Source organism: Tenrec ecaudatus, chromosome 11 (assembly GCF_050624435.1).
Source record: "Tenrec ecaudatus isolate mTenEca1 chromosome 11, mTenEca1.hap1, whole genome shotgun sequence".
Taxonomy (NCBI): Eukaryota; Metazoa; Chordata; class Mammalia; order Afrosoricida; family Tenrecidae; genus Tenrec; species Tenrec ecaudatus.
In genome coordinates this window covers 108,922,636-108,947,323 of record NC_134540.1, presented here as the reverse complement: position 1 = coordinate 108,947,323, position 24,688 = coordinate 108,922,636, and the positions used below count along the sequence as shown (strand labels likewise).

Sequence of the window (24,688 nt, the reverse complement as noted above, 5' to 3'; positions counted from 1 at the left end):
GGATTTTGATAAGAGTTGTATGACCCCCACCCAATAAAATAATTAAAAAAAACCCCAAAGCCTCCCTCCCAAATTTTTCCTTAATCTACTTACTCGGCTGTAATTTTTGTTCTGACGGTCCATACCTACCATCATTTAAAAAAACATGTTGACCTAGATGAAAACAATTTATAAAGAAATGTGAAAATTATACTTAGTTTTTGCCTTTTAGAAATTTATCAACAAATTATCTTTACAGAATTTTCAGACTTTTAAAAAAATTTTTTTAATGCCTCCCTCCCTCCCCTCCCCCGAATTTTCAGATTTTTAATCAGTTAAGTATATTTTAGATTAATTCAACAATTCTCCCTGTGATACAAGATGATATAACTTTGGTTAGGTACAAGACTAAGAGCATACCATACATACGTATTAAGGAATGCTTGGTTTTTGTTTTGTTTTTCATGTCTCAATTTTCCACCTTTGACAAGGTAGAGTCTTTTTTTTATTTCCCAATTTTATTAGGGGCTTATACAACTCATCACAATCCATGCATACATCAGTTGTGTAAAGCACATTTGTACATTCATTGTCCTCATCATTTTCAAAACATTTGCTCTCCACTTAAGCTCCTGCCATAAGCTCCTCATTTTCCCCTCCCTCACTCCTGCTCCTCCCTCATGAACCCTAGATAATTTATAAATTATTATTTGTCATATCTTGCACTGTCTGGTGTCTCCCCTCACCCACTTTTCTATTGTCCGGCCCCCAGGGAGGAGGTCACTTGTAGATGCTTATAATTGGTTCCCCCTTTCCACCCCACCCTCCTGACAAGGTACAGTCTTAATACCTTTCAGTCCTCATTTTAGTGGAAAATGCAAGCATTTCCTTTTCTCACAGCCTTAAACAGTTCTGCCTTTTGTAGGCTTTACTGTATTATTTTATGGGTATTAGGTAAACGAACATTGTATTAAACAAGGTTAATTGCCCTTAGAATCCTAATGGCTCAATGGTTAATGGCCCAGCTGCTAATGGAAAGGCTGGTAGTTCAAACCAGCTCGCTGACTATAAAGATTTCGATCTTAGAAACCAATAGGGTAGCTCTACTCTGTCAAATAGGGTCACTGTGAGTCTAAATTGATGATATAGCAGCAGATACTTAGGTATTGGCTCTAGAAACCTAATGTCTCTAAAGTCCATCATGTAAATAATACTCTCACTGCTATTGAGCCAATGCCAATTCGCAGTGACCCTATAGGACAATGTAGAACTGCCCTTGTGAGTTCAGAGACTGTAACTAACTCTAAAGCCCTATCTTTTTCCTGAGGATCGGCCGGTGTTTTCCAGCTGCTGACTTTGTCCAACTAGTAACCACTGTGCCACTAGGACTCCTTATAAATACTAAATATTTGTAAAACATTGAGATAAACAGCAGTTAACAGAACGGACATTAAGTAAGAAGTGTCTTTTAAAGGATGGTCACGGAATCGAGCCATGCCATTTAAGAAGAGATGATAGCATGTACAAAAGTGTGCAGGCATAAAAAGTAGGAAGAGGAATCCTGGTTGTATAGTGGGTTACCCCACTGGACTGCTAACCGCATGGTCAGTAGTTCAAAACCACCAGCTGCTCCTTGGAAGAAAGCTGAGGCTTTCTACTTGTATAAAGAGTTACAGCCTTGGAAACCGACAGGGGACAGTTCTTCATTTTGTAGAGTTGATAGGAGTCTGAATCAACTAGATGATAGTGATTATGAGTTTTGAGTTGGGTAATATGTAAGCTATAAATAGGAAGACTGGCTGACTGCTTGAAGTATACGTATAGGCCAGTTGATACTAAATTAAAGAAATTGTACTTCATTCTGTTAACTTTTGTGGAGGTGATAGGAAAGTGATAATGGTGGAGTCATCTGACTTTCTGAAACCTTTTAACGGAGGAGAGGATCAGCATTCACCCAAGGCTGTTTCCTTTGCTCATCTCTCCAGACTTCTTAACCAATTCAGTCACCAGTCTTCTCTCTCTGGGTTTGATGGTGTATTGCATTAGTCACCTAGAATTTACAGGCTATCCTCATGATTAAAAATTGCTTATTTCAAGCGAACTTCAACTTGGAATTCTTAAGAATGTTAGGATCAGAACCTTGTGTATGTATGAATGTTATACCTTACAATGTCAGGTCAGTTAAAGAGGATGCAAGCCTAATTTTTTTCTTTAATTCATCATTATCATAATTAAGAAGAGAAGTGGATTGGTCATTCTTTTAAAAAAAAGGCATTGGCAATTTTCTGTTATCCTTTGCCTGTTAAGTATTTCATGACTAAATCAAGATTGCAGTTGTAGACGGTGCTAATAGGACACATTCACATAATCCTTAAGTTTCTAGTTTTTTATAAATACTTGACTATACCAAGTTAGCTGTAGTCCCATTAACAGTTTTTTTTAATCCAACTTCTACCTCAGTTCTCTTCAGATTTGAGAGTGGCTTTTAAATATTTTAGATTTGTATATTAGGAATAAATTTATACTGTGACCATGGTCTTTATTTTAAGACAAGTTACATTTTTATTTAGACAAGGCTGTTTTGGTATTTATTTCCCCACGTCCTGTCTTTTCGGGTTGAAATACTAATCTCCCCTCTCCCTTTTTGTTTGTTGTAGTTTTGATGTTTTTTTTCCTTTCAGCTAAAGGAGCATCCCAGTGGTTTTCAAGAAGTGCTAAAGTGCACTGACTGTCTCATGATGACTGGTGCCTCAGGGAGGGTCATGATTCCTGGATACAGGATCGACCTGATCCTGGATGTCACTTCAAGCATTCAGATCGTGGGGAAATGCCTTGTGTAATGGCTAGCCTTCCTCAAAAGTCTGATGCTAGTCATCTCGGAAGGCCTCAGAAAAAGCCTTAAAGGTGAGCAGAGTAGAGTGTAGTTCTCTCTGGGGGCTGTGACTATTGGAGAATCTGATTCAAAATAGAATGATAACTGTAACCTGATCCATCCAGGTTCAATTGGTAGATTAACTTTGAGTTTATAAATTTGTTGATGATCAGACCCCAACTTTTCAGCTATTAGAAACCATCCTGCTACACTAAAGATCTATTTAATGAGGGGGTGGGGGTCCTCTTCCAAGGCTTAGGTTAGCATCTGTTATCTTACACAGAAACAGCCTTTTTATTATACTAACGAACACTTCAGTTACAAATTATAGTAAGTTGTTAAAAAATTGGTGAGGTACTTTTTTAGTTTATGCAGTCAAATGCTCTACCACTGAGCTATACCCCCAACTTTTTTAGTTTATGATATATTAGTTATAAAGGCAGTTGAGCCTCATGATTTGGAAAAACAAGTTTGTGTTTCATTTGTTCATTAAACGTTGTAAAGACATAACATCTTCAAGGCAATATTGGAGAATATTAATATTACATGTATCATTGAATAATAATAACATTTTCATCTCATTGGAATCGTCTTTTAGAGATGTTTTGACCATTTTGGCTTGGGGAAAATTTAAGTCTAGGTTCCTGTTTCTGTGAGTTATGGAACCCTTTTATTCCTATACCTTTTATTCATTTTCAAGTAAACGCTAAAATTTACCCTAAAACTTAGTTTGCTTTTAATCAAGTTAGTTTATTTTTAATAAAGTTACCTGAATTAGTTAAAAAAAAATAGCATATACCTTCCTTCAATACATTAATTTTAAAAAACTAGAACATTTACACTCCTCAATATATTTTTAATTTAAAAAGTATTTGCATCATTGCTTTCTACAATGTTAACTGCTAAAGTATATTAAAACAAGAAAAGGGTGTGATTAAAAAAAACTTACATGAAGAATTTCTTATATATATATATTTTTTTTCCCCTCCTATCCCTTGGGTCATGATTAATATGAGTCCAGCAAACTTTCGTCAAAAGGAACTGATAGTGAAAATATTAGGCTTTTCATAGCATATGTCTCTTCATGACACTACCATTATAGAGCAAAAGTCGTTTTGGACAATAAGTTAAATGAGTGGTATGGTTGTGTTCCAATAAAACTTTGTTTACAGAAGCAGACCCTGTGTTGGAATTGATTCGTGGGCTGTAGTTCATTGCCCCTGGTATATGCCCTATTTTGCATTTCACTGCCTTGAACCTGAGAGGAGCCCTGTTTGCTTAGTGGTTATGTGGGCTTCAGCGCATTCATGGAAAAATTCAATGATCTTTTAATTAGAGTTACCATGACCCTTTTGAAGCTTCCTTATACATGTTGTTATTACAATTCCAACTCATAGTGATGCTATTACAACATAACAAAACACCGCCTGGGCCTGCACCATTCTCACACTTGTTCCTATGTTTAAGCCCATTGTTGAAGCCACTGTATGAATTCATCTGGTTGAAGGCCTTCCAATTTTGCTGCCTTTCCACTTTACCAAGCATGATGTCGTTCTCCTGGGTGTATTACTCCTGACAGCATGACGAAAGTAAATGAGTTGCAATTTGGCCCTACTTCTTCCAAGACAGATTTGTTTGTCCCTTTAGCACTCCGTGGTATTTTCAGTATTCTTCACCAACACCAGTTTAAATTCATTGGTTTTTCTTTGGTCTCCCTTTGTGTATGTCAACTTTCACATGCATGTGAGGCAAGGGCTCATGACCATGGCTTGGGTCAAGTGTACCTTAGTCTCAAAGTAACATCCTTGCTTTTTAATACTTTAAAGAGGTCCTGTTTATCAGATGTACCTAATACAATATGTCCTTTGATCTTTTGAGTGCTGTTCCCATGAGCATTGATTGTGGATCCAAGCACAACAAAATCCTTGACAACTTGAACCTTTAATTCATTTTTCATGGTATTACCCTCAGTATCTTTATTTCCTTTCACAGCCACATTGAGAAATTGTTGATTTTTGGGTTTGTTAGCTTTTCTTTGGTTTGCTAATGTTTTATCAACTTATTAAAATACTCTTAATTAAACAAAATTTTTAACCTTTTTATTGTTAATGAGATGAAAGTTTATGAAGTTTTCCATTAAACAATTTGTACCCAATTTTGTTTCATAACACTGATTGCAGTCCCCACAAGGTCACAACGCTTACCCAACTTCTTCCTGTGTTCTTATTTCTAGTCTTCCTTCTTTCCTGATCCTTCTGAATGTTGTTTTTGGGTAAATGCTGCTCTTTTGGTTACAAATGGTTGATTAATGTTATTGTCATCTGTTATCAACCTATCTTTTTGTTTGGTTTAAACTTGAGCCATGGGGTGAGTTTATATTTAGTCCCCAAGGGTGACTAGTAGCTATAGTCATGGGGTTTTCATCAGTTTCTTATCATAAACTTGTCATTTTTAGGATTCTGAGTTTGGTTGTACATTTTTCTTCCACTCTATCCAGGACCTGATGATATTTTTTCAGAGAATTTAGTAGGGATAGTCCATCACTATATAGCTCTTCTGGTCTTAGAGTTGAAGAGACTGCTCTTTGAACGGTTCATTAGACTGTTTCCATGAATCTTTGGCTTTCTTCACTCTTTTCTTTGCGCGGAGAGACAAGTTGTCGCACATTAAACGGCACCTTACACCCCAGAGTAGGATGTAGAATGTTGTCCTTATGGATTAATCAGGAGTCTTCAAACTGCGGCCCACGAGCCACATGCAGTCCACTGAGGATATTTTTCCAGGCCGCCAGGTGGATAAATTTTTTGCCCCATTTTGTTTTTTACTTCAAAATAAGATACATGCAGTGTGCATTGGAATTTGTTCATACATTTTTTTAAACTATAGTCCGGCCCTCCAACAGGTCTGAGGGACAGTGAACTGGCCCCCTGTTTAACAAGTTTGGGGACCCCTGGATTCGATTATACCATTTGACCTTTTTGTCCCCTCAGATCATGGTTCTGAACCCCCCGGCCTAGCAACTCATTTCCCTCAGGGTATTTAATTATGTCTAAGAAGTTTTTCACAACCTTACTCACTGTATGCTTCACCACCTTCATGGGTATATTTTCAGCATTATGTATATTTACATACAAACATGTATCTGTATCATCTCTGGTGGTGCTGTGAGTTACACGTTGAGCTGCTAAGCACAGTTTTCATGTTTCAAACCCAGTAGCCACTCTGGGAGAAGGATGAGGCTGCCCACTCCCTGTCAAAATGAAGAGTCAGTTCTCTGTCATAGGGTCGCTAAGAGAATCCTTTTGATGGCAGTGATCTGGAGTGTGTGTATATATACACGTATACATATGTATATTTGTAGGTATACTCCCGTTCTTCCTCCCATACTTGTTGAGTCTGCATCTCTATCCAAGCATCTACTTGCTTAGTGCTGTTAATGTAGGATAATAGATATAAGAGTATTTGCCTCCGTGGCCTTTAACTCCTTGCATCCTTCCCCATGTCTTTCCCTGCCCCATCGATTTTTTGCCAATCTCCTTATTGTATGTTGACTTTCTCTTCAACCACCTTAATGTGAGTCATTTACCCTCTCTTCCCTTCTCTCCCCTGGTAACCATCACAAAGAATGTTCTTTTAGTGTTGACCATTTTTCTTGGTTTTTACAGTAGCCATCTCATGCAACATTTGTCACTTTATAATTGACTACTTTCACTCAGCAAAATGTCCTCCAAATTTATCCATGTTATGAGGTGTTTACCATTATTCTTTAGAGTTGCACAATGTTGTGCAGTATTTCAGTGTGTGTCTGTAACAAAGTTTGTTTACCCATTCTTCCACTGAATAGTATTTTGGTTGATTTAATCTCTTTGCTATTGTGAATAGCTTTGCAGTAAACATGGGTATGCATGTATTTGTGTTGCAGCTCATATTGCTCTAGGATATATGCCAGGTGGAGGCATAGTTGGGGCTTTTGGTATTTATTTCTGTTCCCAACTTCTTAAGGATACCCCATGCCTTTTTCTGCAATGGCTGCACACTTGCATTACCAACCAGTGTAAAAGGTGTTCTAGTCTCCTCATATCCTTGCCAACATTTGTTGTTTTTTGTTTCTTTGAACTTTGTTGTTAATGCTGGAGTAAGGTTGATAACATACTGTTATTTTGATTTGCAAACACAATGGCTAATGAATGTAACCCTTTTGCTATTTTTTGACCACCTGAATGTCTTTGTTCATGTCCTCTGTTCATTTTTAAATGTTTTTTTTTTCCTTTTTGAGTTTTTGAAGTTTTCTATAAATTTTAGAGATTAGTCCCTTGTCTCGTACGTAGGTCATTGACAAACACATCCCCAATCCTTTTATTCTTTTGGTGAGATCTTTTGTTGCACATGAGTGTCTAATTTTTAAGAGGTCCCAGTCATACAATTTATTGTCTACTCTTCATGTTTTCAGTTATGTTTGATAGTGTATTTATTTATTCATAATTTTTCATTGAATATCTTTATAGTTCATAATATATATTTAGGTCTTTGATCCATTTTTGTTGTTTTTCTTTGTAATGGTGACATATGTTCCTGTTTCATTCTTCTGTAAATGGTGTCACCAAATGGAAATCCAATTTTGCCAGCACTATTTGTTAAAAAGACTGTCTTCCATTTAATGGGTTTCAGCCACTTGTCCAAGATTAGTTGCCTATATGTCCATGGACTTCTTAGTTCCCAATTCTGTACGATTGTTCTGTGTGTCTTTCATTGGACCAGTACCAGGTAGATTTTTGATTGCCTGTGTGTAGTTGCTTTTCTTTTTCTCACCGTTTGTATATATCCTGGGTCTTTTTCCTTTCCGTATAAAGTGTGTGATTATGTTTTCCTTTCCTTTAAAGAAGGATGCTAGCTGGAATCTGTATTGGCATTGCATTATATTATATCTCTGGAATGGTTTGAGTAGTATTTACATTTTAATAATGTTAAGGCTTCCTATCCACCAGCAACATGTAATCTATGTAGATCTCTCTTGGTTTGGATTTTTGTAGTCTACTGTAGTTTTCTTTGTACTAATATTTTTGTGTCTTTGGTTTGATTTATTTCAAAGTATTAGGATGACAAATGTAAATATTGCTAGCATAAAGGAATCCAACTAATTATCTGAATGTTGATCTTCTCTACCTTGCCAAGTTATGGAATCTTCTACCCATTTTCTTGCTAAATCTTTAGGATTTTCTTTGTATAGAATCTGCAAGTAGAGGAAGAAAACTTCTTTACCAATTTGGATGCCTTTGCTACCTTATACTTAAGGCTTTGTCACCGGTTTAATAGAAGTGGTGATGAAGGACATCATTGTCTGATTCCAGTTCCCAGTGCTTTCTATTCTTTATTGAGGAGAGCGTTAACCAATGGTTTTTTGATTTTAAAAAATCATTTTATTGGGGGCTCGTACAACAATCCATACATACATCCTTTGTGTCAAGTACTTTTGTACATTTGTTACCCTCATCATTCTTTCCCTCATTCTCAAAACATTTGCTTTCTACTTGAGCCCTTGGTGTCAGCTCCTTTTATCCTTTTATTTTGGTGATATTTTTGTGTTTAAGGTGTGTCTCTTGTAGCTAGCATTTTAATATTTAAGAAATCCATTTTCTTTGTCTCTTGACTGGTACATTTAATTCATTTCCATACAGTGTAATTATTGATAGATGTGCATTTTTTTACCGTCATTTACTTTAGTGCTAATGGTTTCTTGGATCTACATAATTTTTTTGTGGTGAGTATATTTTGTTTGCTGATTTTCTTATTTTTTTCATGGCTGTTTTTCTGTATTGAGGTTTATTAATCTTTCTATTTCAAAGTTTTGTAAATATACTCTTCATTTTACTTTGTAATTGCTCTGGATCTTAGATGCCTGATACCAGATCCCATTGACATCTCATGATCACACAGGCTGGTGTGCTTCTTCCATGTGGGCCTTGTTATGTCTTAGCTAGTTGGCTGCTTGCTTATCTTCAAGCCTTTAAGACCCCAAAGGCTATATCAGCAGCTTTCTTCACACTTTTGCTTATGCACCCCTTTTGTCTTCAGCGATCCTGTTGGGAAGGTGAGCATCACAGAATGCCGGATTGTTAGAACAAAGTGTTCTTGTGTTAAGGAAGTACTTGTGTCGAGGCCCAATGTCCATCTGTAACCTTAATTCTGAACATATAGATAGGAGTACATAGTTCTATTCCCCTCATTATACATGTATTTACATATGTACATGCCTGTATTTAGGCCTCTATAAATGTCCTTTCAGGCTCTACTTCTAAGACAGATTTCTTTAGGCAGTATGTAAATGTTCTTTGCCAGCACCATAATTCAATTTATCAATTCATCTTTGGTCTTTTTTACTTAGAACAACCTTACCATGCATATAAGGTGATTAAACATACCATGACTGGGTCAGGTTGTCCTTAATCCTCAAAGTAACATCGTTTTCTAAGTAAAAAGGTTTTGTGCAGTGACGTGCCCAATGCAGTGCGTTTTTTGATCTCTTGACTGCTGCTTGTCTCTTGATGGCTGCTTATGTAAGCATATTTTTCCCTTGTCATAGGTTTTGTGAAGAAACAATTTCCAAAAATTTATTTCAATTTTTTTGTGGCATGAAATTCACCTATCCATATAATTCAAGAGTTTAGACATATTAAAAATTGTGCAATCTATACCATGATCAGTTAGAATATGTTCTTCTTACTTGTATTCATTATTATTAGCTCCCTATTTCCCCCCAACCTTCCCTGCTATACTCTCAAAACTAAAAACCATACTCACTGCCATTAAGTCAACTGTGACACATAGACAACCCAAGAGGGCAGGGCAGAATTGCCCCTGTGAATCTCCAAGACTGTAACTCTTAAAGGGAGTAGAAAGCCTTCTTTGTGGCGCTGAGTTCCCAAATGGTACGTTTGGAACTGCTGACCTTGCCCAACATGTAAGCCACTGTGCCACCAGAATTCCTCCAAGCCATAAATAACCTCCAAAATTGTTAATCCAGTTACTATCTGTATAGGTTTATCTGTCTTAAATTTCATGTAAAGAACAACACTCAAAAAAAACCCCAACAACCAATAATAGAATAAAATATGGGAAAACTTCTATTGAAAAAAAAGAAAATTGAAACTAGAATACAGTGAGTAAAACATGCAACAAATGAGTTAAATTTTACTTACATCTGCATTTGTCCACGTTGCTATGCACTCTGATCGTAAGGCTACTCACATCCCTGGTCATTAGTAGAGAGGTTTATTACAAGTGGGGACCTTGCAAATGAATTTTGAGTGTTCTCTGACATCCGTATTTTTGTGCAAACATGGTGCTCAGGATTTAAGCACTAATACTGCTCCCTCCTCACGTCTTGGATTTTATTATATACAGTTCTTGGATCACAGGCTGGTGTGCCTCTTCTGTATAGATTTGACTGTTACCCACCTTAGATGGGTGACAAGATGGCTGCTTGTTTTAAGACAATCTTTTATGAGCCCGACTGCTAGTCTTTTTCTTAGCCAGGCACGATCTAATTTCTTCACTACACTTTGCTATAACCTCCAGGTCTTCAGTGATGTCCAAATGAGGCTATCTCAAAGGAACTCCTTGTTCTTAGATTAGGGTTACAATTAAGTGGGAGTTCCAAATCCATTCATCTTTGGTTACATATGTTACTGGACCACTTTAGAGACATCATTATCCTTTTGTTTGAGGAATATTGTAAATTATCTTCATTGGGCATATAGTAATTCTATTGATAGTATCATTAATTTAGCCAATGTTACAGAATTTCAAATGGTGTTCATATGAAGAAAAGATATAAAATTGTCATATTCAATCCTAGAACATTTTCTTCCTTGTAATCGTTATTCATGTAATTATTTTTCTAATTGTGGCAAAAATATACACAACAGAACATTCTCCTGTTCCGCAACTTCTACTTGTATAATTCAGTGTCATTGATTATATTCTTCATGCTGTAAAGCCACTAATTGAGATCCTTTTCCACATTATTCTACCACCGTTGACATAAACTCAGTGTCCCCATGTAACAACTCTTTCCCCTTCACCTGTGGTAGCCATTGGTCAAGTTTGATTTTTTTTCTTCTTTTTAAGGGGTGATTTTCTTGATAGATTATTCACATATCATAACCTTTCAAGGTTAAATCACTTTTAAAATGAGTTGTATAATCACAATCAGTTCTAGTGCTCCTTTCCCCTCTCCTGCATTCATTGTTGCTCCCCAAGTCCCCTCACCTTCCTTTTGGGTTTTCAAGACTAAGTCTTCTTAAAAATTTTTTTAATTAGGGGCTCATACAACTCTTTTTACAATCCGTACATACATCATTTGTGGCCAGCACATTTGTACATATGTTGCCATCATCATTCTCAAAACATACACCCTCCACCTGAGCCCCTGGCATTAACTCCTCATTTTCTCCTCCCTCCCCCCAAACCCTTGATAATTTATAATTATTATTTTATCATATGTTACCCGATCCAACGTCTTCTTCACCCAGTTCTCCACTGTCCATCCTCCAGGGAGGAGGTTACATGTAGACCTTGTCATCTGTTTCCCGTTTCTTCCTCACCCTCCCTCCACCTTCCCGATATCGCCATTCTCACCGCTGTTACTGAGGGGCTCATCTGTTCTGGATTCCCTGTATTTCTAGTTCCTATCCATGCTAGTGTACATCTCCTGGTCTAGCCGGTTATGTTAAGGTAGAATTGGGATCATGATAATGGGGGGAGGAGGCATTCAAGAACCAGAGGAAAATTGTATGTTTCATCGTTGCTACACTACACTCTGACTGGTTCGTCACCTTCCCACAACCCATCTGCAAGGGGATAAGACTAAGTCTTTATGGGAGCAGAAAGCTAGACCTTTATCCATTGGAGAACAGAGAACTGCCAGGTTTTCAACTGCTCATCGTATGGTTAACTGGTCAGTGAGCATCCTGCTGTGTCACCAAGGCTCCTTAGCAGTCTTTGTGTGCCTTGAAATTTTAGGTTGTAAGCTAGTAAACGTGTTAAAAATAATTAAAATTATTGTGAAAAACGATCCATATGTTCTGCTAACGTCAAGTGACTAAAGGATCTAGAAGAACTTGTAGACTTCTTCGGTGTGTTGAAGACTTGAACTCAAACCACCTATGGATGGTTCTCATGTTCCAGGAGGTAGGAGAAGAGATAGGCTACTGTTGAAAGATTGTTTATGTACGTGTAATGTTTAACTTTAGGGAAGCAAAGAAGTAAGTGTATCCTTAGAATATGAGGTGGAGGTAATAGAGGTGTTGGAGAATAATGAGGTGATTCAGTCATGGCATCTGTTTGATGCCTAGACACATTAAACTGAATTTTCATTTCTGTTAACGTGTATGTGATTTTAGGCAATATTGATATTGATATGTTATATCATAAAAATTATCTTTAAACATTTCTAACATTTATATACTTCATTGAATTATTAAGGAAAAATATTGTTACCAGATTTGAGAGAAATCATCTATTTTTAGTTTATATTAAGTTTGTGAACTGTCTGAATTGATTTAATTAAAAAAACATTTTATTGAGGCATAATCCACATATACAATTCCGCAAGGCATTCATATCAAGATTTGTACAATCCTTATCACAATCAATTTTAGAACATTATCTTCTTTCTTGTACTCCTTGTTAGTAGCTCCCCATTTCCCTCCAATTTATTTAAATGAAGCGTCTGTGCTTGAGGTTTTGAGCACTCTTTTGACTATCTTGAAATTTTTTAATTGTATTTTTAAAACAAATGTACTATAAATGAACTTACCTACCCAATCTAAATGTTTTATGCTAGATTCTAAATAACTTGATATTATGTAACCATTTATTTATTGATGTACATTAGATTTGAGAGAGGAGAGTGCTTTGTTGTCCTGAAACTAATTAAAGGGGAGGGAGAGAGACAGTATTTTCCAAATTTATACATTTTTTTAAAACTAAAAGGGAGGGAGGGAGAGAGACAGTATTTCCCAGATTTATACATTTTAAAAAGGTCATACATATTAATATTTCAGATAACATTATTATATGAATTAATGATAATGTATTTTTAGAAGCAGGAGACCATCACTGTTGACTTGAATACATTTTATAGTATTACTCGCAGTTAAGTAGTAATGCCTCAACAAGATTGTTATTTGGTGGCTTGAAGGTTTTTAACGTAACTATTATTTTTCCTCATTTTGTACATCTTTAGGAAACAATCTCTTTTGAGTATATGTGCTCATGCGTGCATTTTTGAAAATTAGCATTATAGTTCATTTTTAAAATTTGTACTTTATATATTTCACTAACTTATCCTTATAGCATCATTATATAACAATACGGAATAATGGCCATAATAGAGGTAGAAAAAGCATTAGGACATTAGAACATACCACATTCTATATTTTTTTCCTCCACAATTGTCTTTGGTATTTGTCCTTTTTGCTTTCTTTATCTGTTTTATTCTTATACTCATTTCATTTGCCAGCAATCACTGGTGATTTCCTTAAACTATTACATTAATTGGTAACTTGTCTTGGCTGTCTTTAGATCATCTTATACACAACAGTAATTATTCATTGGCATACTGCTACACAAATATATTATTATCATTCATTCTATTTATTCAAGTCATTATTACTGTTTCTTCTATGAACCAGATAATGTGCTAAGCATTGAGGATAAAATGGTGAGAAATAAGCCCTATCCGTATTGGTCTGCTTGGAAATAAAGACACTGAAAAATATCACACAGATTACAAATTGCAGCTTACAAGGGCATTCGATCTATTTACATGCTAAGATCTGAAGAAATGAATAGGATTTTATTATACAAAAAATGACAAGGAAGATTATGAGTCAGAGAGACTATCATAATCAAAGAATCTTTACTAGAAGAGTATATGAGGATGTGAAAGAAGACTGGTGTGACTGGAGTATAACAGTGAAGGGGAATCATAGTCCGAGGCTGGAAAAAATTTGGGATTGACCACAGAGGCCTTTTAGGTAATAGTAAGTAATGTTGTTATGAATATAAAAGCTCTAGGAAACCATTGAGGGTTTGATTTGGTGGTTGGGGGTGCGACAGGGAGTGGAGGAAAGGGAGGTCAGAGTGAAAGTGGGTATTCATCGACAAGTTAGGCACAGTTAGAGTAGTCCTTATAGTAACTAGGACAAGGAGGTTGTTGATAGAAAGTTAAATCAAAAAAGCTTGCTCTGAAATTTGGCATTTGTGGATGTAGGTAGAAAAGAACATAAGTTCAGTGTGAAGATAAGGAATTTGATCTGCCTTTGAGTAATCATGAGGAAATATCAGGTTGGAAATCTGGTGTTTGGGGTACATATTATGTAAATAATGGATTTCATAGTTTAGTTTTAAAAATTTTGTGATAAAAGTTAAGAAGTAGGCGTTATGTCTTTGATTCCTGGGTGCATGAGCGCATACAAAGAATGGAGACAGCTAGCTATACTTATATGGGGCAAATAACTCACCCTACATTTTGATAAGACTACCTAGTTCTATGAACCATAATTATTATGTTACTATGGAAACTTTGAATTTGTTTTCGCTTGTTAGCCAGGGACTCAGAGGTGCTTGTGCATTGTGATTGCAGCTCCTACTCTATCCCTTTTAAGTTTTATACTCTTATACTGTGATTGGTAGTCAACCTAATTTTAACCAGTTTTTCAAGTACTACTGGGGTTGGGGAAGGGGTACACAGAAAAAAGTCAAGATTCCTGTTTTGACCCTTTCCCAAACAGTAAGATGGGCAATCAAGTGACCAGGTCATTAAATGTAAAGTCAGAAGTACTATGATTAAAGGATGTATAATTTGAATTACTTTAGTAGTAGAACTAGTGACGTAACACCTAAGTTTGGGAGGAAACCTTTGGTACAGATAAATCCTGACTCAAGGTGGGCTGTAGGGAGATCATCAAGCAGTGCCTGTTAGACTGTATATTAAGAGACATTGACTGGATTCCTGAATTAAAGATACGTTAAAAGTAAATTTCTCCAGTCTTTATTTTTTAAACCTTTGGCTTTTATTTTATTTACTTATTTTCATATTCTGCAAAGAGCAAAAACAAACTGATATATGAGAATTGACTAAAATCTTAGACTATAAAAAACCAAAACACTGTTCTAACTCATAGCGACCTTATAGAGGGTTTCTTAAAGTGTAACTCTTTACAGGAGCACATACGCTAATCTTTATTCCAGGTAGTTGCTGGTGGGTTCCTGCTGACAACTGTGATTGCTAGTCCAGCAGTTACCCAACAGCACTACCAGGGCTCATTAAGTTTATAATAGCTTAAGAAAAACTTATTTATTTTCTTTTCAAACAGTTTTATTGGTACATAATGCATGTACCATACAATTCAATAGTCCACCCATATCAAGAAGAGTTCTATAATCATTATCAAAATTTTAGAATATTTTCTTCTTTCTTGTACTCATTGTTAGTAGCTCTCCATTTCCTGCCCAACTTCCTCTGCCAAGCCCCAATAAACCAATAATCCGGCTATTGTCTCTCTTGATTTTCCTATCCTGAATTTCATATACAGACTAAAACATGAAAAACAAAGTCCAGCAACAATAATATAATAAAACAAAGAAAAACCTCAATTGGAAATGAAAGTAACTGTTAACAACTAAAACAGCTTTAAAATAGGTCAAAAGGGATGTCAAATAAAGAGGTATTAACCTAACCACATCTGCCATAATGCACTTTCCTGTGCGCTCTGCATGATAGCAAGCCTGTTCTCGTCCCTGGGCTATGGTCGGAGGGGAGTTACCAGCAGCTTGATCAACATGTATTTCTCCTTCACTCCCCCCCCCTTTTTTCCATTTAAAGTGAAACCACCTTTAAATGGGTCAAAAAGGAATTTAATTCAGATGGTACATTTTAACTTACCTATATCTATCATAATCAGCTTTATAATGCTCTCACTCAGGTAGCAACCCTCGAGTGGTTATTCACAACCCTCGAGTGTGGTCAGAGGGAATTCATGAGAGGCTTAAGCTATGTGGGGAACCCTAAATGGAATTTGGCTTTTGAGGTGCACAACATCCCTCATAGGCTATTACCTGTAGTACTAGATCTAGAAACTCACTAAGTGAACTACACTTGACCACAGGCTCACCCATAACCCCTGGTCTTAAGGCTGTGCTGTCCCAAGGATGTACAACTAGCACTTGTTGGACTGGTTCCTGTCTCTTTCCTTGAAGAGTACTCAATGAATGATAAGCTTGACTACCATATTCTTATTACTACAATGGCCCTCTTGCTTTATTAAGAAAAGTATTGGTCTGGTAGGCATGGTTCTGCCTTTGTTGATGAACATTATTGAAAGTTTTGCCTCATTCCCAACCCCCACTGTTTGTGTGGTATCCAGTCACTAAAGAGTTTAATCTGTATTGTGATTTGTAAAAAGTTTTTATGCATAATTTCCTTTTCAACTGCATTTTAAAATCTGTAGTAGTGACTATTGACACTATCAATAGAGTTGCCTTATACCCCAGAGAAATGATTGATAATGTTCTCTAACCTAAACATATATAACACCATAGATACCTGAATGGCTTTTGGGCTCCCTTAATTCCAGCTCCAATCTAAGAACAATTAGTTCCTATGACATGGCCCTGGAAAAGATCACTGACGATATGGGAGCTATAGCAAAGTGTGGTAAAGAGACAAAGTGGTGCTTAGCTATCAGAAAAAATAGTGTGTGGGGTCTTAAAGGCTTATCTTCAAACAAACAGTCATCTAAATGAGATATCAATAAGGTATATGGGAGAAATGCACCAGCCTGTATGATTCAAGGATTGTAAATAATATAGTATTATAGAATAATCATTGTTTATAATCCAAATCTGTAGGAGGTAATGGTATTCGACCTTAAATGTCAACACCCAATTTGCAAAGGCTATGGACTACCAGTGGAAGTCTATAATTGCTTATTTTAAAGAGAGCTAGCTGAAACATCTTGGTGGCAGGTGTTGGTAGGGTAAGCTGTTAGGGGTTGGGGTGGTTGCTAAGAAGTTTAAATTGTTGAATGTATACATGTAAATTTTTATATTTTTAAAAAGTGATGTTAAATCTTGTGTATTTGGCTATGTATGTCCTTAATAAACCCTGAAATTGTTTACACTGAATAACTAAATAAAAATATAAGTCTATAGATATTCTCATCTGTTTTTACCAAGTTGCAACTAATTAGGGTCTCAACCATAATTCAGCATGAAACAAGCAAAATGGAAATTGCATTTTTATTAGTACATAGTTTGGTCATGCCTAATGGTAAAACCTAATCTTGCCACTCTTGCCATTTCTTTTAAACCTATAGGCAAATTTAATTTACGTATTTACTTTTAAATAAGGAGTCCAGGAATGGCTGAAAAGTGAAAGGAAACTTTAAGATGCCTAAAGAAAAGATGGAAAAAATTAAAAATAGAATTATACTTCTATTGTAAACCTTGTTTATATTTAACAATGAATATCAGTGCTATTCTGTACCTACGTGAATATGTAACGATGGGGCTATAGGTCTATGTACATATACTTATATGTTAAGTATTAAGGTAGCAGACGCACATTGGGCCTCTACTCAAGTACTTCCTCAATGCAAGAACACTTTGTTTCTAATACCCAACATTCTGTGATGCTCACCTTCCTTTCATGATTGCTAAAAACAAAATGGATGCACAAGCAAATGTGGTGAAGAAAGCTGATGGTGCTATTACGGCTATTAAGAGACATAGCATCTGGGGGTCTTAAAGGCTCGAAGATTAAACAAGCGGCCATCTAGCAGGGAAGCAACAAATTCCACATGGAAGAAGCCCCACCAGCCTGTGTGATCATAAGGTGTCAACAATCATATAGATGTAAACAAGGGGAGCTGGAATGGAGACCCGAAGCTGATCTGTAGACAATTGGACATGCCCTCACAGAAGGGATGAGTCAGCCAGGGTGCAGTATAGAAACAATGAAACATACAACAATCCTCTAGTCCTTTAATGCTTCCTCCCCTCCACGATCATGACCCCAGTTCTACTTTACAAATATAGCTAGACTGGAGCACTTACACTGGTACAAATAATAGTTCTTGACACACAGAATGCAGGACAGATAACCCCCTCAGGATCTGTAATGAGAGTAGCTTTACCGTGAGGGTGGGGGAAGAAAGAGGGAACTGATAAAAATGTTCAGTGTATACCCCCCCACCCCGCAGGGGAATGAACAACAGGAAATCATGGGGGAAGGGAGGCAGCAGTTGGTTTAAGATATGGAAATAATAATTTATAATTTATCAAGGTGGGGGGTAGATGGAGGAAAAAAAGGAGCTGATACCAAGGGTTCAAGTAGAAAAAGTTTTGAAATGATGATGGCAATATATGTACAAATGTGCTTTGATACAACTGACGTATGGATTGTTATAAGACCTGTAAGAGCCCCCAATAAAATAAAACAAAAAAATTATATTTCAGTTTCTATTTTTATTAAGATAATACACTTGATAACTGGATTATACTAATAGAAAAATCTCAATTGTCTTCAAGTAAATTTTAAACTTACCTTGGAAATATAATCTTAGCGAAACAATAAAGATCAGTAATATATGTGCTTATTAATTGTATTATTGGATGACACATGATATATTAAAATTTTTAAATATTCTAAACGTCACTGTATAATTTGTTATAATTTGCTGACCTTTGGTAATTATGTCTAGTATTCTAGATAAGAGTCTCACTGCATTTAGTGAATTCCAACTCAAACTAAAAATTTCTATCATATTAGTAATAGTATCATTTTCTTTCCTTTACTTCATCCCATATAAAATCTTTATAATGAATTTGAATGATTGTAAATATCGATTACTTTTAACAATGAATATCAGTGCTAATCTGCACTTAACACTTTTTCTCTTGCCGTGCAACCCCCCACACCCCAACATACACACCTTTTTATTAGTCTACATATAACCTCATGTATATATAGTCACCTGTAGAAGGAAAAGGTGACATTTCAGTGCAATGTAGAAAGGGTAGTCTTTTCAGTAAATGGTGTCAGGACATTTAGATAACTTTTGAAAAAATTATCTTTGCTCCTATTGTACAGATAATACCAGAGTCAACTTCAGGTGTATGTCAGAGATTGTGCATTTAAATGTCAAAGTAAGGATGCTTATTAAGTCCATATGGAAAGGCACACCAGCCTGAGTGATCCAAGGATCATAAAAAAACATTCAAATCTGAAGGAGAGAATGGCATTAGAGCTTAACTTAGGAACACCACCTTGTCAGAAAACTGTGGATAGCAGGGGAAGCCCAAAACCCATTTTCAGGTTCTGCATGGTTTTAGTTGAATCCTATGAAGTTGATAATGGGAAATGTAGTTAGGTTAAAATAGAGGACTTTATATTTGATCTCCCTCTTGATCCACTTAAAATGTTTTTTATATTTTCTTGCTAATTAAGGTTTTGTCATTGATGTTTTTGTTTGTTTGTTTCCTGTTTGTGTTTCGTATGACTTCCTGTGTCTGAAGTCCAGGATAGATTATATGATTTGGGCGGTGGGAGGACACTTTTAGAAGAAAACAGTATTTCTATGATATTTAAAAATACAAAAGGAATGAAAATATAAAGTATATTATGATCAAGTTGCCATTTGTGTTATAGAAAGAAGGTAGTTGCAATGAAGAAGTTGTTGGTCTTGTAAAATTCCATCATGAGATTTCTAGTTTTGTACTTACAGTGAGGCTATATTTTCCAACTCCTGTTTCATCTTTCTTTCCAGTCAGCAGTATTTATCAACACATCTTGATTGCTTGTATGATCAATTTCAGACTGAAGACATTGGTGAAATTCTTGAATTTCTTCATCACTAGCTTTAGTGGTTGGTGGATAAATTTGAATTATAATCTATTAATGGACTGCATTGTATTAAAGATAGATCTTGAAATGTACTTTTTGACAATGAATTGACACATATTGAATCTATTATTCAGGGCATAGTAAACCACATTCAAGCCTGATTCAAAATGGCCAATCTTAGTTCACTTGAACTCACTAACACCTAGAATATCAATCTTTATGCATTCCACTTCTTTTTTTGACAACGTCCTGGTCTCTAGAGTCACACTTGGTACATTCTATGTTCTAGTTATTTTTAATTGTATCCCGCTGTTTTTCCCCTGATTTTGAATTGTGTTCCATCAGCAAATGAAGGTCCCGAATGCCAACTCCATCCAGACTGTGTGGTCCGCTGTACTTTAAGAAGGCGCTCTTCCTCCGTCATAGTTTTAGTTCTTCCCAACCTGACGGGCTGATTTGTTGGCACTCTCGGACAGAGTTCAGCCGTTGTTCATGTTTTCAGTGTGACTAATTCCCCAGAAGTGGACAGCCTATTGCCTTTTTAGTCTGTTCTTAGTTACTGTTTTTAGTAATGCAAACTGCAACTCCACATGAACTTCTCCAGGTATAGAATACACAGGACTCAAATGACAACATCTGTGGGAAGAAATGATGAAGAAGGTCAATAATAGCAGCTAAAACAGGGTTGGGGCCAACTGTAGAACAAACCATCATTTGTTCATAGGTAAATTCAGGTTGAAGCTAAGGATAACAAAAAGTGTTCACAAGTGCCAAAATACAACCTGAGAATTTCCCACTAGGATCGTTTGCAGAAGAGATTTAACACAATGAACACTGACGGAAGACCTGATGAGTTATGACGTGACATCAAATGCATTATACATGAAGGAAGCAAACGGTCATTAAAAAGATACCAAAGAAAGATCGGTATAATGCCAAAAGAGATTCTGAAACTTGCTAGTCATAGAGTAGCTAAAGCAAACAGAAGAAATGATGAAGTCAAAGAGCTGTGAACAGAGTATTTCAAAGGGCAGCTTGAGAAGACAAACCAAAATATTATAATGAAATGTGCGAAGACTTAGAAAACCAAAAAGAAAGGACACAGCGTATCTTTTTTTTTCTTTCTTTCTCTCTCTCTCTCTCTCACACACACACACACACACACACACATCCACTCAGCGTATCTTAAACTGAAAGAATTCCAGAAAAAAATCCAAGCTTCAGGTTGCAAGAATGAAAGTTCTATGGGCAAAGTATTCAACAATTCAGGAAGTATCAAAAGATGAAAGTATACATAGAAGCTTTGTACCAAAAAGAACTAGTCAGTATTCTACCATTACAAGAGGTGGCATATGAGCAAGAGCCATTAATAGCGAAGGTAGAAGTCCAAGTACACTGAAGACATTAGCTCAAAGTCAAGGCTCTAGAATTGACCAGACTAATAGAATGGTTTCAGCAAGCTCAAGAAGCACTAGAAGCACTTACTCATGTATTGGAATTTGAACGATGGCTACCTGGACACCTCATTAGCAATGTGACTCAACACACTGCACAAATTGCAGAACAATATCACTGATATCACAGCAAGTAAAATTTTGCTGAATATATCCAATATCACATTGCTAGACAACTGCCTGAGGTTCAGGTTGGATTCTGCAGAGGACATGGAACAAGGTATATCGTTGCTGATGTCAGAGAGATCTTGGCTGAAAGAGAGTACCAGAAAGATGTTTACTAGTGTTTTATTGAGTATGCAAAGGCTTAGGACTAGAGGAACGTTTATTAGTAACTTTACTTTTGATGTACAGATGATACAACCTTTCTTGGTGATAGAACTTGAAGCACTTACTGATGAAGATTAAGGATTTTAGTACAACTCAATGTAAAGAAAACCAGAATCCTCATAACTGTACCAAGAGGTAATAGGATAAATGGACAAAAGATCAATGTTGCCCAGGACTTCATCTGGCTGGATCTACAATCGGTGCTCATGGAAGCAGCCATCGAGAGATAAACGATGCATTAAATCTGATGCAAAAGACCTTTAAAGTGTTGAAAGGCAAGGAGATATTACTTTAAGAACTAAGATATGCTTGACCCAAGTCATGGTAAAAATAATCACCTCATATGTAGGTGCAAGTTAGACATGAAGAAGACTGGAGATGTTGGACCAAGTTGAATTTTGGTGCTAGAGAAGAATATTGAAAGGACCAAGGACTGCCAAAAGAACAAACAGTTCTATCTTGGAAGAAATACAGCCAGGATGCTTCTTAAAAGCAAGAATGGTGAGACTTTTTCTCAAGGACTTTTAGACATGTTGCCAGGAAAGGTTATCAAGTGTGATGTTCTTCTCCATGGACTAGTGTAGAGTGGCAGCAGCACAGATCGAGATCTGGATCGGCCAAGTAGCTGCAACACTGGGCTCAAACATAGTGTAAAGATGACTTAGGAATGGGAGCTGACTTGTTATGTAGTTCAGAGGGTCACTATGAGTGGGAACTAACTCGATGGCATCTATTAACAACATTGTGAACAAACACTTTTTATCAAAGACACCACTAAGAAAATAGGCTTATATTAAACAAAGCACTCGTAACTATTATTATATTAGTCTTCAAAGTCTGTAAGAAAAAGACAAACTTAGGAAAGACTGGGCAGATGAGTTTTTTATTCATTTTTAACTGGTATATAATAAATCCAGTAGTTATATTTATTGATTTGATGGTGGGATACAAGTTTTTCTCTGTTTGAAACAATAATACTCTTTTATATGATCCTTGTTGAAATAAGATTTTTTTCTAGGATGTGTGCCTTGGTGCCACTGCTGATTCCTTGGGTACACTCAGCTTAGCTTGACCAGGTAGTCATCTAGCGATTGCATCAGCCAGTTAGGAGACCTGTGAAGAGTGCTGGATGCTTCCCATTTGCTGGAGAGCCTTGTCATATTGCTTGGTATTGTTGCTCGCTAGTTCACAGAATATTTAATTTGTATGGTTGGATCATTGGCATCATTTTACATGAATTCATAATATATGTTTTTACATTTTGATGACTTAGAAATTATGCCTGTAATTTCTGCCTACTTTGTTGATATGTGGCTTTATATTTTTTCTTGATTTATATGTAATTTCAATTTCCTTTGATTCACAAAGTTCATGTTTTCACAAAGAACCTGCCCCTTCCCTATGCTTTGTGATTTTTAAGACCTTATTAGCATTTAAACTGTAAATTGTAGAATTGGAGGAATAACTTGTCTAAGAATATTTTTTATTTAGGCTTTTTATCTGTTTAATGTCCTGCTTGCCTGGCATCATTCCTTTCTGTTTTATTTGTAGAGAATTCACTACTGCCACCACCTTTTGGTGATGAGAAGGTGGTAGTGATACTCACTGCTGTCAGGTTAACTGTGGCCAATAGCAACTCTATAAGAGACAGTAGACCTGCTAATGTGGATCTCTGGGATCTTGTTGGTGCTGTCAAGTTGATTCTGACTCACAGCAACCTTATGTACAACAGAACAAAGCACCACCCAGGCCTGTGCCATCCTCACAATTGCTCTTATGTTGGAGCACATTGCTGCAGCCATGGTATCAGTCCCTCCCATCGAGACTTTTCTCTTTTTGGCTGCCCCTTCACTTTACCAAGTGTTAGATCTTTCTCCAGGGACTGATCTGTCCTGTGAGACAGAGTCTCATCATCCTTGACTTTAAGGAGCTCTCTCTACTTCTTCCACGACAGAGCTATTTGTCTTTTGGTAGTCTACGGTACTTTCAGTATTCTTTTTTTTTTTAAACAGTCCCACAGAGGCCATTTATTGTTGTTGAGTGAGAAGCTAAGGGTAATGAGAACAATATGAGCCATGTTTTTGAACTATATCCATAACAAAGAACACTTAAAAAAAGGGGACTTGGGGAGCTCTCGCCCTCAGCTTCTCACTTCAACGATCAGTTCTAGGTGGACACATTTTGTAGCAGAGTAATGTTGTCTCCTTTCAGCATGATCCATCCCAGTTGTTTTCTTGACTTTGTTTTAGAATGAATCTCTTCTGCATCATCTGATACAAGGTTCATTACTCATCAAAGCCTATGATACAGCCCTCTATCCGCATATTCACTTGCTCATAAAGCCACACCTGAATCCGGGATCTATTTTGCAAGTATCTGAAGATGAGGTTGATGGGCTGCGCCATCACCTTCTGTACTTTCTGGCCTTGGCCGCGGTACGCCATCGTGGAAGCTCAGAGAGACCACGCTGAGCCACACGTTCGCTCCAAAAGCAACTTCCAGAATACAGCTTTCAGTATTCTTTACAGGAGCAGAAAACCTCAGCTTTTTCCCAGAGAGTAACTGATAGGTTGGAATTGCCGACCTTGTGGTTAGCAGGTCAGCTCATAGTACCTACTATTTGGTAGTGGGTGATAAAGGAAAAGGAAATAAATATAAAAATCTGTAACAATTTGAAGACAGTTTATGAAATGAAACAGCTATATATATAAAATGCTTAAATCTACTTACTTCCTGGTTTTCTTTTTACTTGAAGTATATTCTACCTTTAGCAATAAGCATTCAAACATCAATTATTTCTTTGGATATTGCTTGCATTGCAGTAATCATCATGCTATGGTAATCCACAGAAATCAAGCCCACTGCCAACAAGTGAATTCCTACTCCGACCCCATAGGACAGAGTAGAACTTCTCCTAGAGTTCCCAAGACTAAGTCTTAAGTATAGCAGACAACCTCATCTTTCTCCCATGGTGTGCCTAGTAGACTTAAACTCTGACCTTGGAATTAGGAACCCACCACTTAACCTACTAGGTCACCAGTGCTCCTTTCAGAAAATGATTGGTTTTGTGTGTGTGTGTGTGTGTGTGTGTGTGTATATATATACACATATATATGTATATATGTGTATATATATATATATCAA

At 36.5% G+C, this 24,688-nt stretch overlaps 1 protein-coding gene and 1 pseudogene across 1 annotated transcript in view; one reads left to right on the top strand and one right to left on the bottom strand.

Annotated features, from left to right (window-relative positions):
* Positions 1-24,688, top strand: part of INTS6 (integrator complex subunit 6) — a 98,874-nt gene that overhangs the window by 30,345 nt on the left and 43,841 nt on the right. The window lies entirely within an intron of this gene.
* LOC142460861 (small nuclear ribonucleoprotein E-like) lies at positions 23,652-24,047 on the bottom strand (annotated as a pseudogene).